Source organism: Epinephelus lanceolatus, chromosome 7, assembly GCF_041903045.1.
Source record: "Epinephelus lanceolatus isolate andai-2023 chromosome 7, ASM4190304v1, whole genome shotgun sequence".
NCBI classification, from domain to species: domain Eukaryota; kingdom Metazoa; phylum Chordata; class Actinopteri; order Perciformes; family Serranidae; genus Epinephelus; species Epinephelus lanceolatus.
The window spans coordinates 2,759,602-2,772,147 of NC_135740.1; the positions used below are offsets into that span (position 1 = coordinate 2,759,602).

Genomic DNA, 12,546 nt, shown 5'->3' on the forward strand with positions numbered 1-12,546 from the left:
AGACACAGGTGAGCACACTAGAGCGCGGCTCGGGACGCATTTTCCCGAGTCCGAGACAATTATAACCGAGCCTGGCCCGAACCTGCAGCACGGCACTGAACACACAGTCTATGGAGAGGAGCCTGTGTTGTGTTCAGGCGTTGTCACGTAAATAACAAATTCAAGCACTTGAATACCCAGGCGGAAAAAAAGTATACTTTAACATACTAAATTTAAGCACACTTAGTGTACTTCATAAGCACAAAATTATTGTACTCAAAGTGTGTTATTTTCGAGTAGTAAAAACGTACTTAGTATACTAATGATATTTCATTATTGGTACTTAAGATATACTAAAATACAACTTAGTGTACTTGACTGTACTATTTTGAGACACCATTAAGATCAACTTAAATATACTTAAGTACACTTTTCTCTACTAATACTGTACTTATTTATAATGTTCTTTAGTTCGAATTACAGTATACTTTAATCCACTTTTCAGATTACTATTAATAAATTTAGAATATACTGGAAATGTATTTCTAATTTAATCTTAATGTGTTGCCATTGCATTTTAAATATATTTACAAAAATTAAATAAAATTAAAAAGTTGTACTTAAGTATATTATAGTTCATCTTAATGGTGTCTCAAAATAGTACAGATAAGTACACTAAGTTGTACTTTAGTATGTCTAAAGTAGCACTCATGATATATCATTAGTGTACTAAGTACATTGTTAGCACATCGAAAATAATATACTGTGAGTACACTAATTATGTGTGCAGAAAGTATACTAGATGTATTTCATTAAAGTACACTTCAACAGTACATAGAAAGTATTTTTTTTATAATTAATTTGAATTTCAAATTACTTTTAAGTAAACATAAAAAATAATTAGAACATACTTGAGGTAGAATTTAAGTTTATTTTTAACATGCACGGCATTACAGGGAAAATGTGCATAATAAAGTACATTTAAGTACATCTTTAACAACATCTTAAACAACATTTTCAAACAGTTTCTCTTCATCGTAACATTTTTATTCAAATTTGGATCATCTGACCCCAGAGAATTCTTTTTAGTCATACTCTTTAACAAGTTAACTAAAAAACAATAATAAAAGGAAAAAAGAAAAAGAAACAATAGCTGTGCTAGCACTACCCTGCTAGCTGTGCACCGCAGAGAAGCTAGTAATGACAGGGATGAACATTAAACTGACTTTTGAAACTTTTACATGTGAAGCATTGACACAGTTTGTTTAAACTCAAAATGTATGTCCACCAAAAAACAAACAAACAAAAACGATTACAAACAGTTACTGATGTTACTGCTTACTGTTTCTTTTTGCTCACAAAATTCTCATTGTTACATTTTCTCCGAATCACTGCCCTCACATCAGACACATTTGTTCCTGGAAATTCAGCAATAACTGTATCTGTAAAATAGAAAAGGACAAATAAAATGGTGTTACAAATCATGCTTTTCCCATTAGCAAGAAGGGGGCATACATACATTGTTTATTGTTTTATTGTTTATTGTTTTATTTGGATCCCCATTAGCTGCAGAAAAAAAAACACAGCTATTCTTCCTGGGGTCCCCGATATAATGTACAGTGCACAAAAGTTAAAAGCAAACTAAAAAGTTGACATTGAATAATGAAACAAAAACAAAGAATGAATATCTACATCCATATACTGTATACATATACATACTCATACACATGTGTACGCACATACATATAAAATAAATTAAAATATCAAAATAAAAAACATAAGAAAAATAAGAATGAAATAACATTTACAACAAAGGTTCAAAAGCTTTCCAGTTTTCTTATCCATATATCTATATATATTTCAAGGTATTCTATGTATTTTCATAATTTATATCCATATGTAGCACTCAGCAGTCATCATTCCCCACTGAAAAACTTTACTCAATATACCTAAAGCATTACATTATTAATAATAAACAATAATTCCATCACTTCTATATGTATCCATTTGCCAGATGTTTTTTCACTAACAGTTTGAATTTTTTTATACTGCTTATTTGTTCAAAGTTTTTTGGGAGTAGGTTCCAAGCATGCATGGTTCTGTACATCACTGTTCTTTTACCATAATTTGTTTTTATTTTTGGTAGTGAAGACTTTCCACTAGCTGCATGTCTCGTTGTATAGTTATGCTTATTTGAACTATACTGTAGTTCTTTATGTAGAACATGTGGTGTTTTGGATATGGATACATTTCTTATAAATATCAGTAACAAGTGGAGCAATCTGTCACCTACCATCAACCAACCTAGATTTCTATGCATTTTAATTACATTTGTTCTGAGATCACAACCAAGGACAATGCGGGCTGCTCTATTTTGCACTTTTTGAAGTTTGTTAATTGTCTCTGCCATGGCGTTTGACCAGACTACAGGGCAGTAATCAAGATTTGACAGAATTAAAGCCTGCATTATTAATTTAGTTGATTTTGGTGTTAAATATGCTTTGCATCTTCTAATGACAGATATGCCACTTCCCATTTTATTAACCATTTTGTTTATATGTGTTTTCCATGTAAGTTTGTCATCAATGACAACTCCCAGCAGCTTGGTCTCCTGTACTTGATTAATGCATACTTCTTTGATTTTCAGATTTAACAGGTTTTTTGCTAATGCTGTGGTATGAGCCAATTACCATACAGTTGGTTTTGGATACATTTAAAACCAGTTTGTTGTAGTTAACCCAGTCATACATGAGGGCAATCTGAAACATGTTGCTTCTGGCTATGGCCAAGGCAAGGGTAGAGGCATAAAAACAAAATGATAACAAGGAAAAATAGACTTAACCAATACTTACCAACAAGGGCACTCAGCTTTTCCGGATTTAGCTGCTCTTTCGCTGTTCCAGTAGGCCCTGGTTTTCCTGTGAGAGTCGAGGATGCCAAAACATCCCGCCCAAAGATGAGCACAGCTAAGTCCTGTATGAACAGGGACATTCTTGTTCGGTTTAGTCTTTGGAAACAGATTTTGCTGACCTGCACCCCCGTGTTGCCCAGGGAAATCTGTGTCCAGGAAATAGAGTTAGTCAATTATTAGAAATGGTATTAGGAATACGTTGCTGGAATGCATTTCTTAAAAGACAAAGCCGAACTATTGAATGCCAAATATTAGTTAAGTTGTAATTTCTGCAAGTGGTCTTCAATGAATTAAAGTATAATTTCTGAACAACTGCATGCTGAAATGGAAAAAACAGTTTCTATCAAATACAGTACGTGCAAAATGTGGGTCGAGACTACAGAGACAAAACTGCTAACAGTCATGTAGTTTACAACAATTTTGGATGAAATGTTTACTGTAATAAAAAGGCAGTATTTACAAAACGTGTATAAATGCAAAACATACCATTTCTGGAGCTGGACTGGAAGAACCAGAACTTGTACTGTCAGTGTCCATGACAGGTGGCATTCTCTTCATGGTTGTAATCTCTCTGTAATCTCTCTGATCTCTGACACACTTGACTAAGGCTGGTATTTCTGCATTAAGGAAAAAAAACACAAGTCACAGATATATGAGAAATAAGGCTCCTATCGATACAATTACTGACATAAAAAACATAAGCAATTCTTCTTTGTATGAATACCTTTCAGAGCAGCGATTTTTTTTTTTTAAAGCGACTCGCGTCATATCTAGCGACTTTTTGGACAGACCTTAACTACTTTTCTTGAAGGGAGTCGCCAGTATTTCTCAGTGAATGAGTGTTAATGTAGCTCTCTGGGTGGACTGTCCAGTGGGTGGGACAGAGCAGCAGCAACACGTTCAGTGGACCAATCAGCAGCCACACAGACGTGGATGAACTGTGAATGTGCATGCCTAAAGACTAATCACTGATCCCCATCGTTTTAATTCTAAATGATTTAACTTAACTATTTGAGTTTGATTTTGTTTTGTCAAAATAGACAGAGTTAACAATAGTGAATTTATTCCAGTGCATGATCATCTCTCTGTTCATGATACTTCAGTTACAGGTGATGCAACAGCCTGTATAAACAGTTTTTTAATATTAGAGGCAGATTTGGATGCACATTGAGGAGCCTCTTGAAATAAACGCTGGTCAGTCAGTTTAGTTTAACTTAATTTAAAATATTTTTTTTATTTTGTATATATGTAATAAAGTCATGCCATCATATATATGCAAATTAGCACGTGACGTTATCTAGCGACATCCAGGACTTTTCCTGCAGGCTTTAGCTACTTCCCACTGAAAATAGTTGGCAACACTGTTATCGACTTTGTTATAGACAAATTTGAATGCCGTCAGAACTATCTATAAAATTAGTGGTATTGTGGCATCCCTAGTTGCAACACAATAGCCTATAACTATTAATTAAAGTGTGTTTTCTAAAGAAACTACCAACACAAGCAACAAAAATAACCTTTGGTTTGCTTCCATCATGTGTTGTGGTACAAGGTGTGGTCCTTCTCCTTGCAACTGCCATGTGCCAGATGTCCTCATCCTTGAGGAAGGCTTCTTTTTTTCCCATCAACTCCTTGTAGTTGTCTGTAACCACAACCATACATCAGACAAACTGTCAAAACCATGTTTTTTCCCTCTTTTGCTCAATATTTTAGATATTTTGTATGTCTCATGAAATGCACCACAGTCAATCTAATATTATACACAACAAGTCACTTTAAGTCTTTTTATAAACATAGTTACATAAAAATTAAATTACATACAAGGTTAACATTAACATTCATTAGCATGAGCCACTGGCAAATTCTTTATCAAATCATCACTAACAGTAGTGGCTGGCAAGTGCTAGCATAACAAATTTGTACAATTTTTTTCTTGTTATTTTCTTTACAGTGGGCAATTTTTGCTAAACATTCTCCACACAGCACGCTCACAAATGTTCACACAAAATCTCATCTGAAGTTGCACTAAGTTAGCACCATTTATGCTAGCATTAGCTGCCGTCTGCTGCTAACAGCTAGCTAGCTAGTTAGCTAATGCAGCTTGTGAATGATAAGTTTGCCTCTTATCTTAGTCATTAGTAGAAAGAATATTTATTCAAAAGATATTTCACACCATGCACGAGCAATAAAAACCTCCGAGTAAGAGCAGTTTTGCGGCCACCTTGTTTTTAGGTGCTTTCCTGGTGCCCCAGCACACTTGTATCCATCCTTCTTCACTGGAGAGGTCCGGCCGTTTTAATACCTGAACGAGCTGCTGTCTGTACTGAGGTGTCACAATGTCAGTACTTTCGACGTGAATTGTGTTGTCCCTAAAATAAAACATCCCAAACTTGAACTGCGCCATTGTAACTCAACTGCAACAACGCTTCCCTCAGCATCTACATTCAAGCAGGTTGCATTCGGGGGTAACCAATCAGCGGCAGCACAGCGCCAGGAGTACTTCAGGGTCAATTTGAAAAATGTCCACCACATGCAAATTTTCAATTTTGACATTGAAAATTGTCTGTCAGACGCAGACTCTACGTTCTTGCAAAAAAAAAAAAAAAAAAAGAGTAATTAAATTTTAAAAAAGTCTGTGTACACCGTAATGTACGGTCCCTCTCGGCCACCATAGTAATGTCCATGCACGCATGCGCACGTATCAGTAATGTTACAATGACGTTTTATCCAGGACATTGCGCGCGCCCTCTGCACTTTACTTTACCCATGGATGTATTTTACCGGGCTTAGAGAAAAACTGTAAAACCGCTCGCAGACATGGCACCCAAAAGACATTACAAAGAATATCTGCTGAATGAGTCGAGCCAACCTTCAAAGGTAGCCAAATACAGACGGCTAGCAAAAGAGAAAGAGGTATTTGAGCTTTCACATTTATTTTATTATCAACAACAGCAGTGATTATAGAATAAGATTAATAATTAATTTTAAATGCAAGGACCTTCTTGTTCATTGCAGAATACTTTAAACTGCAGAGGGAGTTACAAGAAATACCTCAGTGCATCCTGTACAACTAACAATAGAGAGGTCTTGAAAGAGGTAGACCATTTTTTTCATTCGCAACAATATGAATTGCAGATAGTGTTACATGCAAGTTGACATTCCAACTGCACTCCCCAGATTCCACTTTCAAATAACGGTGAACGAACATATTCTCTGGAGAAATATCCAGGAGACAATCCCACAACTAACAAACAGGTAAAAACAGTGATCATTACTATGTTTTATGCTTCCATTCTGAAATAAAATTAAGGGGTTCACAAAATACATATTACTTTCCTTTAAAGCTTTTATTCATCCATAATTTTATTTGTAATGTTTATCATACCCTAAATGTTTACAGTATGATAGTTAAATAAATCTATGTGCTGTCTCATGATCAGAATGTTCCCGATGAGGGCCTTGTTGCAGAAGGACCAAGCGGTCAGTCATCTTTAGAATGTTTGAGAGGAAAGCATCTTGTCAGTCCAATAAGAGAGCAACGGCTTCAGGACAGACCAAACAGAGATTCATCAGAGGTATTAAAATACCAGCAATTGAAACTGTTGATATTAATTGCTGTGTTATATTATATGTATAGTTTCTGTATAATTGTCATTTCAATTAAATTAAACGTGATGAAAATAATGATTGTCCTAGCCCCTACAGTGTATTTCCTTAAAATGAGACACAAACATATAGTATTGTCATTAATACTTCACTTGAGAATTTCCATGTATTATATCTTCATTATATGCAGCCTGCCGGAGAGGGAGTCTCCAGAAAGACCCACCCAGTGCTAGAATTGCCACCCTCCACCTACTCACACTGCACTTTTCAATTTTGTGGGGATCAACAAGATATGCAAATCGGACCAGAAGCACAGGTACTATAGTTACAAGTTACTAGTTTCATTTTTATGCTAAAAACAACCCCTTTAATCGATACAGAAAATGTGAATAGAGTAGTTTTTATTTTTTTAAACCGACGTCTTAAAATAGTAATATAGGCTACCGATAATAAACATGTATTGAAAGTGAACACCAGCAAGGTCTCATTTGGTCACAGAATTATAACTACATATAACTATTTCAAAGTATGATTGCATTATTCATTCATGTTTAATTTACATTGTAATTCAAGCAAATTAGTAGTTCCACATGAGGCTAACAAAGTTCCTAACAGGTGGCTGACTTATAGCCTACATTGGCACTTGATGGCTGTGACATATACCTTCCCTTAATTAATACAGTTCTTCAGTATGTGAAGCTGTAGTCACCATTTTCCTGGATATTATCCATCTGTTCGATCTTCACTGCACATATAATGCAAATGTGGCTTAACTTGCTTAATGTGACTTAAATCTGATGTTTTATTCCGCCAATACAACAATTTTGTTTTTTATTAAGCATTATTATGCAGTTTTGGCTTAATGTTTGAACTCACTGTCTTGATAGAAACAGATGCCCTGTCTTGCATCCACCCAAGGATTAGTGCTTTTCAGTATTCTTGTTTCTGATTTGTTAATAGAGTTCATTTGTTTTCTAGGTTTGGGCAAGGAGCTACACATTTTGTATATTTACTGAATATAGGCACTACATTCATCCTTTCCCCTGAAATCACATCAGTTTTATATGAAGCTAGTGTGTATTCCATTTGCATAACTCTCTGCTAACAACCCCAGAAGGCAACATGGTAAATTCTCTAAATGTAAATACTACCAGATGACTTGTAGTAGTTACCACTTATCTTTTGGAGCACTAGTATTGTTTTATATGTCAAAACTATAAAAGAAATGAAAATGAAAATATTTATGCTTACATTTATATTTTGCCAGGACATGTTAGAGAAGCAACCAGGATGCAATGTGCCTGCTACTCCACCTGATCAGCAAGAGACACCAAACCAACAGGTTATTAACATGTATTATTGTACAGTATGTTTTTTCTGTAAATCTGTAAGCAATCTCTTTTAATGCAGATGAATGTAACAGTTTTCTATCTTGTCTTTTTTTATGTCTTCACAGGCAGAGACATTTTTGTTGGATGGAGATGATCCAGCGTATCCTGGAGCTCCACTGACAAAGGGACAAAGTTTAATCTTACTGATGCCTTATGTACTAAGGCACAATGTGACAGGTGTGGCACTGGAACATCTACTGAAGATTGTCAATGAACATTTCCCTAGAATGGTACCAGTAACCACATACCTTTTTCACAAAGCTTATGGACAATATGGAAATTATGTCCCCCATTTTTACTGTCCAGCATGTGAAAACTACTTAGGGGTAAATAATACCAGTGAACTACAGTGTGGTGCTTGTAATGCAGTAACTAATTCAGAGAGCTGTCTCAAAAGTTTCTTTCTAGTGCTTAGTTTGGCTTCACAAATCAAAACATTGCTTGAACGAAACCAAAGTTTAAAAAAAGACTGGCAATGTGCAGATGTCATTTCAGATATACAGTGTGGAGAAGAGTACCAGAAACTCAAAGAATCAGGTGAATTAGGTGAGGATGACATAACTTTAATTTGGAACTGTGATGGAATTCCAGTTTTCAGGAGTTCAAAGTATCAAATCTGGCCCATTCAGTGCCAGGTTATAGAACTCGAACCTAAAGAACGCAAGGCAAATATCTGTCTTCCTTGTCTCTGGTTTGGCGAGAAGAAGCCAAACTTCTTAACATTTTTGAAGTCATTTGTTAATGAACTGCAAATTTTAGAACAAAATGGCATTAAATGGAAGGACTCAGCAAGGACTCTCCAAAGTGTATGCTCTGATATGCAGTTCAGATTCAGTTGCTCGCCCACTTCTAAGAAACACCAAACAGTTTAATGGCTTTTATGGATGTGATTTTTGTTACCATGTTGGTGGTGGTCCTTACACAAACAAAGGCCCAAAACCACATCTTAGAACTGAAGCTAAGCATTTTGATCACGCAATGGCTGCAACACCAGACAGTCCTGTAATGGGAGTAAAAGGACCTTCACCATTAATGAAACTCACAAAGTTTCAAATGATAAATGGATTTGTTCCAGAGTATCAGCATTGTGTCTGCCTTGGTGTGACAAGACAATTAGCAAAACTGTGGTTTGACTCAAGAAATCATGACAAAGAGTGGTACTTAGGAGCAAAATCAGACCGCATTGACAAAGAGCTCATTGCAATTCAACCCCCTGTTGAGATAACAAGAGTACCACGATCTGTGGCAGACAGAAAATATTGGAAAGCGTCAGAGTGAAGGTCATTCCTGTTATTCTATGCCCTGCCTTTACTGAATGGGGTCTTACTAAAGAAGTTCTGGAACCACCTTTTTCTGTTTGTGTTCGCAATGCACATTCTTTTGGGAGAAAAGGTGAAACGCTGTGATATTGAAGTAGCTGAAAGAGCTCTCAAGAAGTTCTCACTGCAGTTTGAGAAGTTATATGGTGCAGCAAATATGACATTTAATGTCCATCTTCTGACACACCTTGCGGCAAGTGTTAGGAACTGGGGCCCTTTGTGGGCCACATCAACTTTTTCCTTCGAATCATTTAATGGCACTTTGTTACAGTACTTCCATGGGACAACACATGTTCCAGAGCAAATAGTTAAAAGATTTCTTTGCTGGAGGAGTCTAACACAAAAAGCCGAAAAGTACATGGTAGATGCTAATGAAGGGGTGAAATGCATTTTTTCACATCTCCTAAACAGCAATGTATCAAGTTCTAATTCATCTAGCCTGGATGAAAATGTCAGGGTTTTTGGTAATCCCTGTCATCACAAACTGTCAGCATTAGAAAAACTTGCTATCAAAGACTTGCTAAGTGTTACAGTCGAACACTGTGTTTGTTATCACCGTTTCATTGTAAAAGGTGTACTGTATCATTCCAGCAGTAACAGAAGTCTAAAAAAAAGGATCAACTCAACAGTGGAGTTACAGGATGGAAAATTATGTAGAATTCTTTGCATGTCAGTATTCAGAGCAGGCGATTTGTCATTGCACTGTATATTGGTAAAGGAGCTTGTGAAGACTGATGGACAGCTCTGCAAGGATAGTCAACTGAACATTGCTTCCACTTTTATGTCTGAGGTGTCAGAATCTAGGAATGTTTATGCGGTGCCCACTGACCTGTTCCACAGGAAATGTGTTTTGATCCAATCAAGAGACAAACAATATGTTATTCCTCTACCAAATAATGTAGAGAGAGATTAAATAGTTACTGGGGAAGTTTGAGAAAAATTGCTGAAGCCACTGCCAAATTGTAAGAAATAGGGATTACATATCAGTGTGTATTCTTGGTGTGCCTTAAAACTAGTGGACAATGTCCAAAAATGGCAACTTCAGAGTATTAAATCTGTAAAAATGATAAGGCACATGGGCAAGCACACACACTGTGCAAGACTGTGCAAGACTGTGCTGTTAAACAGTTATACTATAACAGTTGTGGTATAACAAAATACAAACAAAATCGTAGGGGTGAATACTTTTGCAAGGCACTGTACCTGGCCTCAAAATGTTGAACTTTAACAGACTGTTTTCATGCAAAATCAAAGACTTTCAAAAGATTCATTTTTCTGTCAAGCAGCAAAGCAAATTTCCTGTTATCTACACATCTTAATATGTTCATAAGTGTAATGTGTTTTCTGATTGCTGTCAAATGTAAGTGAAACAATCCAAGCTTTGGAATAAGTACTTTCCATGTGATGATAAGAAATACACAAGGTTGTACTGTTTTTTTATTAGAAATACTGGTGAATACTGCATTACATAAAAGCACATGGTCAATTGAAAGGTGCTCTGTTGTTGATGTTCATGTTTATTCAAAATTCACCATTAAATTTGGAGAATGGATGGATTTTTAAATATTGCATAAAAACAACGGTGGTGTTGAAGTAATCCAAATACTTTATAACACTAATTGCTAACATTTTAAAATTGAAATAGAAAAGTAAGGATATTTTTTCAATTAGAAAAGGTATTGTTACATAACAGCATTGTTGCATTTTGCTGGTAAAATACATTATTTTAAAAGGTTGAAGAGAAAAGGTCAGCTGCAGAAATTAACTGTTATTGTACATTCTTTTAAACTGATCTTAGCACACTAAAAGAAATGCTACATACTGATGAATTTGTTCTGGTTTATAGTGTACTTATGAAGAATACACTAATTTACCACTGAAGTAGTATTCAATTATTAATATACTTATTTTAAGTGCACTTTAACACTGCTGTGCTAACAATGATATGAAAAAAAGTGTTATAAAAGTGAACTTATTGAAAGGGTGCTAAAAGTGCACTTGATAAAAGTAGATGCAAATACACTGACATTAAACTTATATTTAACGCATTCGAACTACATAATAAATAAATATACTAATCAAACACTTATATATATTTCAGTGTTAGTATATTTTATATGAATATACTTAATATGAATTTAAGTATTAGTACTAAATAGTGTACTTTATCTAAGTAAACTGAAGTACTACTGAGGAAATAATATATTTGTAATTAATACATTTATAATATATTTTTGGTTTACTTTATTTTAACACATAAAGTCAAAATGTGCTAGAAATGTACTTTCAGAAAATTAAGTACATTTTTAGTACATTAAAGTATATTACTTTTTTACCTGGGTAGGGATATTTTCGGCAGCATGCCTCTGAATTATGGGAGCCCAGCGGGGAGCGTTGGTGGCAGATGTTAAAGCGTCGGTGGCGGATGTTAAAGATTAACTCGATTTTCATTAAAACAAATCGATTTATCGCCCAGCCCTACAAGAAATTAAATCAAAAATACCATTGTAGGCTACACTGTAATAAATAATTCTTTGGTCAAGTAGATTTTAATTAATGTATTAGGTAAAAAGTATTCAATATAATTGTATTTTTGATTTTGTGGCAATTATTTAATAAAATTTAAATAAAAATGTTTGGAATAAAATCCACTCTTTATAGTTAAATACAACATAAGCATTCTGTTTATTTAATTCCAAATATAGAGAATATTGAGTGAATTCAAGTTAATGTAATCGGGCAGTTTTCAATCGAAAAGCGAGACAAGACAAGACATTTGAATCGAGGTGAATGCCCATCTACTTCCACATTGCTCATCTTGCAGAAAGTTTTGGCTGACTAAGGTAAGGAAACTTGTTGTTTTCACTGGGCTAGTAAGGACAATGCATGTATGGTGATATTACAATATAAAATGAGCTATCACGAAACTACTCCAGTTAACTCAATCATGTTGTAACTAAGACATCCGCTGGAAAAAATATTTTTTTCACGGGCCATTTAGTGAGTTATTACAGACACCGCTATCGGCTAACAGCTAACGGCGTCCCTACGTCGCCCCGGACGAAATGGTTGCGCAACGATTACGTCACATCCAGAGCCCGTAACTTTACAGGAACCTTCCTCGTACCTTCCTCTCAGTGGAGACACGGCGGTTGAGAGGGCCGAACGAGAGGATGTTCCTGTAGTAGTTCCTGCCCCCCAAAAAGTACCAAGGTTCAAGGTTCAAGGTTCAAGGTTTCTTTATGAATACCGGCTGGTAAATTTGTTGTGCAGACAGGCACTCGGCGATGCCAGTATAAAAAACATTCACACCCAGACATCATGACAGACAAATCACAAA

At 35.4% G+C, this 12,546-nt stretch overlaps 2 long non-coding RNA genes across 2 annotated transcripts; both read right to left on the reverse strand.

The window, feature by feature from the left end:
• Nucleotides 1-890: 890 nt before the first annotated feature.
• Nucleotides 891-3,501, reverse strand: LOC144463873 (uncharacterized). Its single transcript, XR_013491866.1, has 3 exons — nucleotides 3,377-3,501; nucleotides 2,832-3,036; nucleotides 891-1,421 (listed from the first exon to the last, which is right to left on the reverse strand). It is a non-coding gene; the product is annotated as an uncharacterized LOC144463873 (long non-coding RNA).
• A 906-nt stretch (nucleotides 3,502-4,407) lies between these two features.
• LOC144463874 (uncharacterized) lies at nucleotides 4,408-8,017 on the reverse strand. The gene is made up of 3 exons (XR_013491867.1): nucleotides 7,748-8,017; nucleotides 5,084-5,259; nucleotides 4,408-4,532 (listed from the first exon to the last, which is right to left on the reverse strand). It is a non-coding gene; the product is annotated as an uncharacterized LOC144463874 (long non-coding RNA).
• Between the last annotated feature and the right edge of the window lie 4,529 nt (nucleotides 8,018-12,546).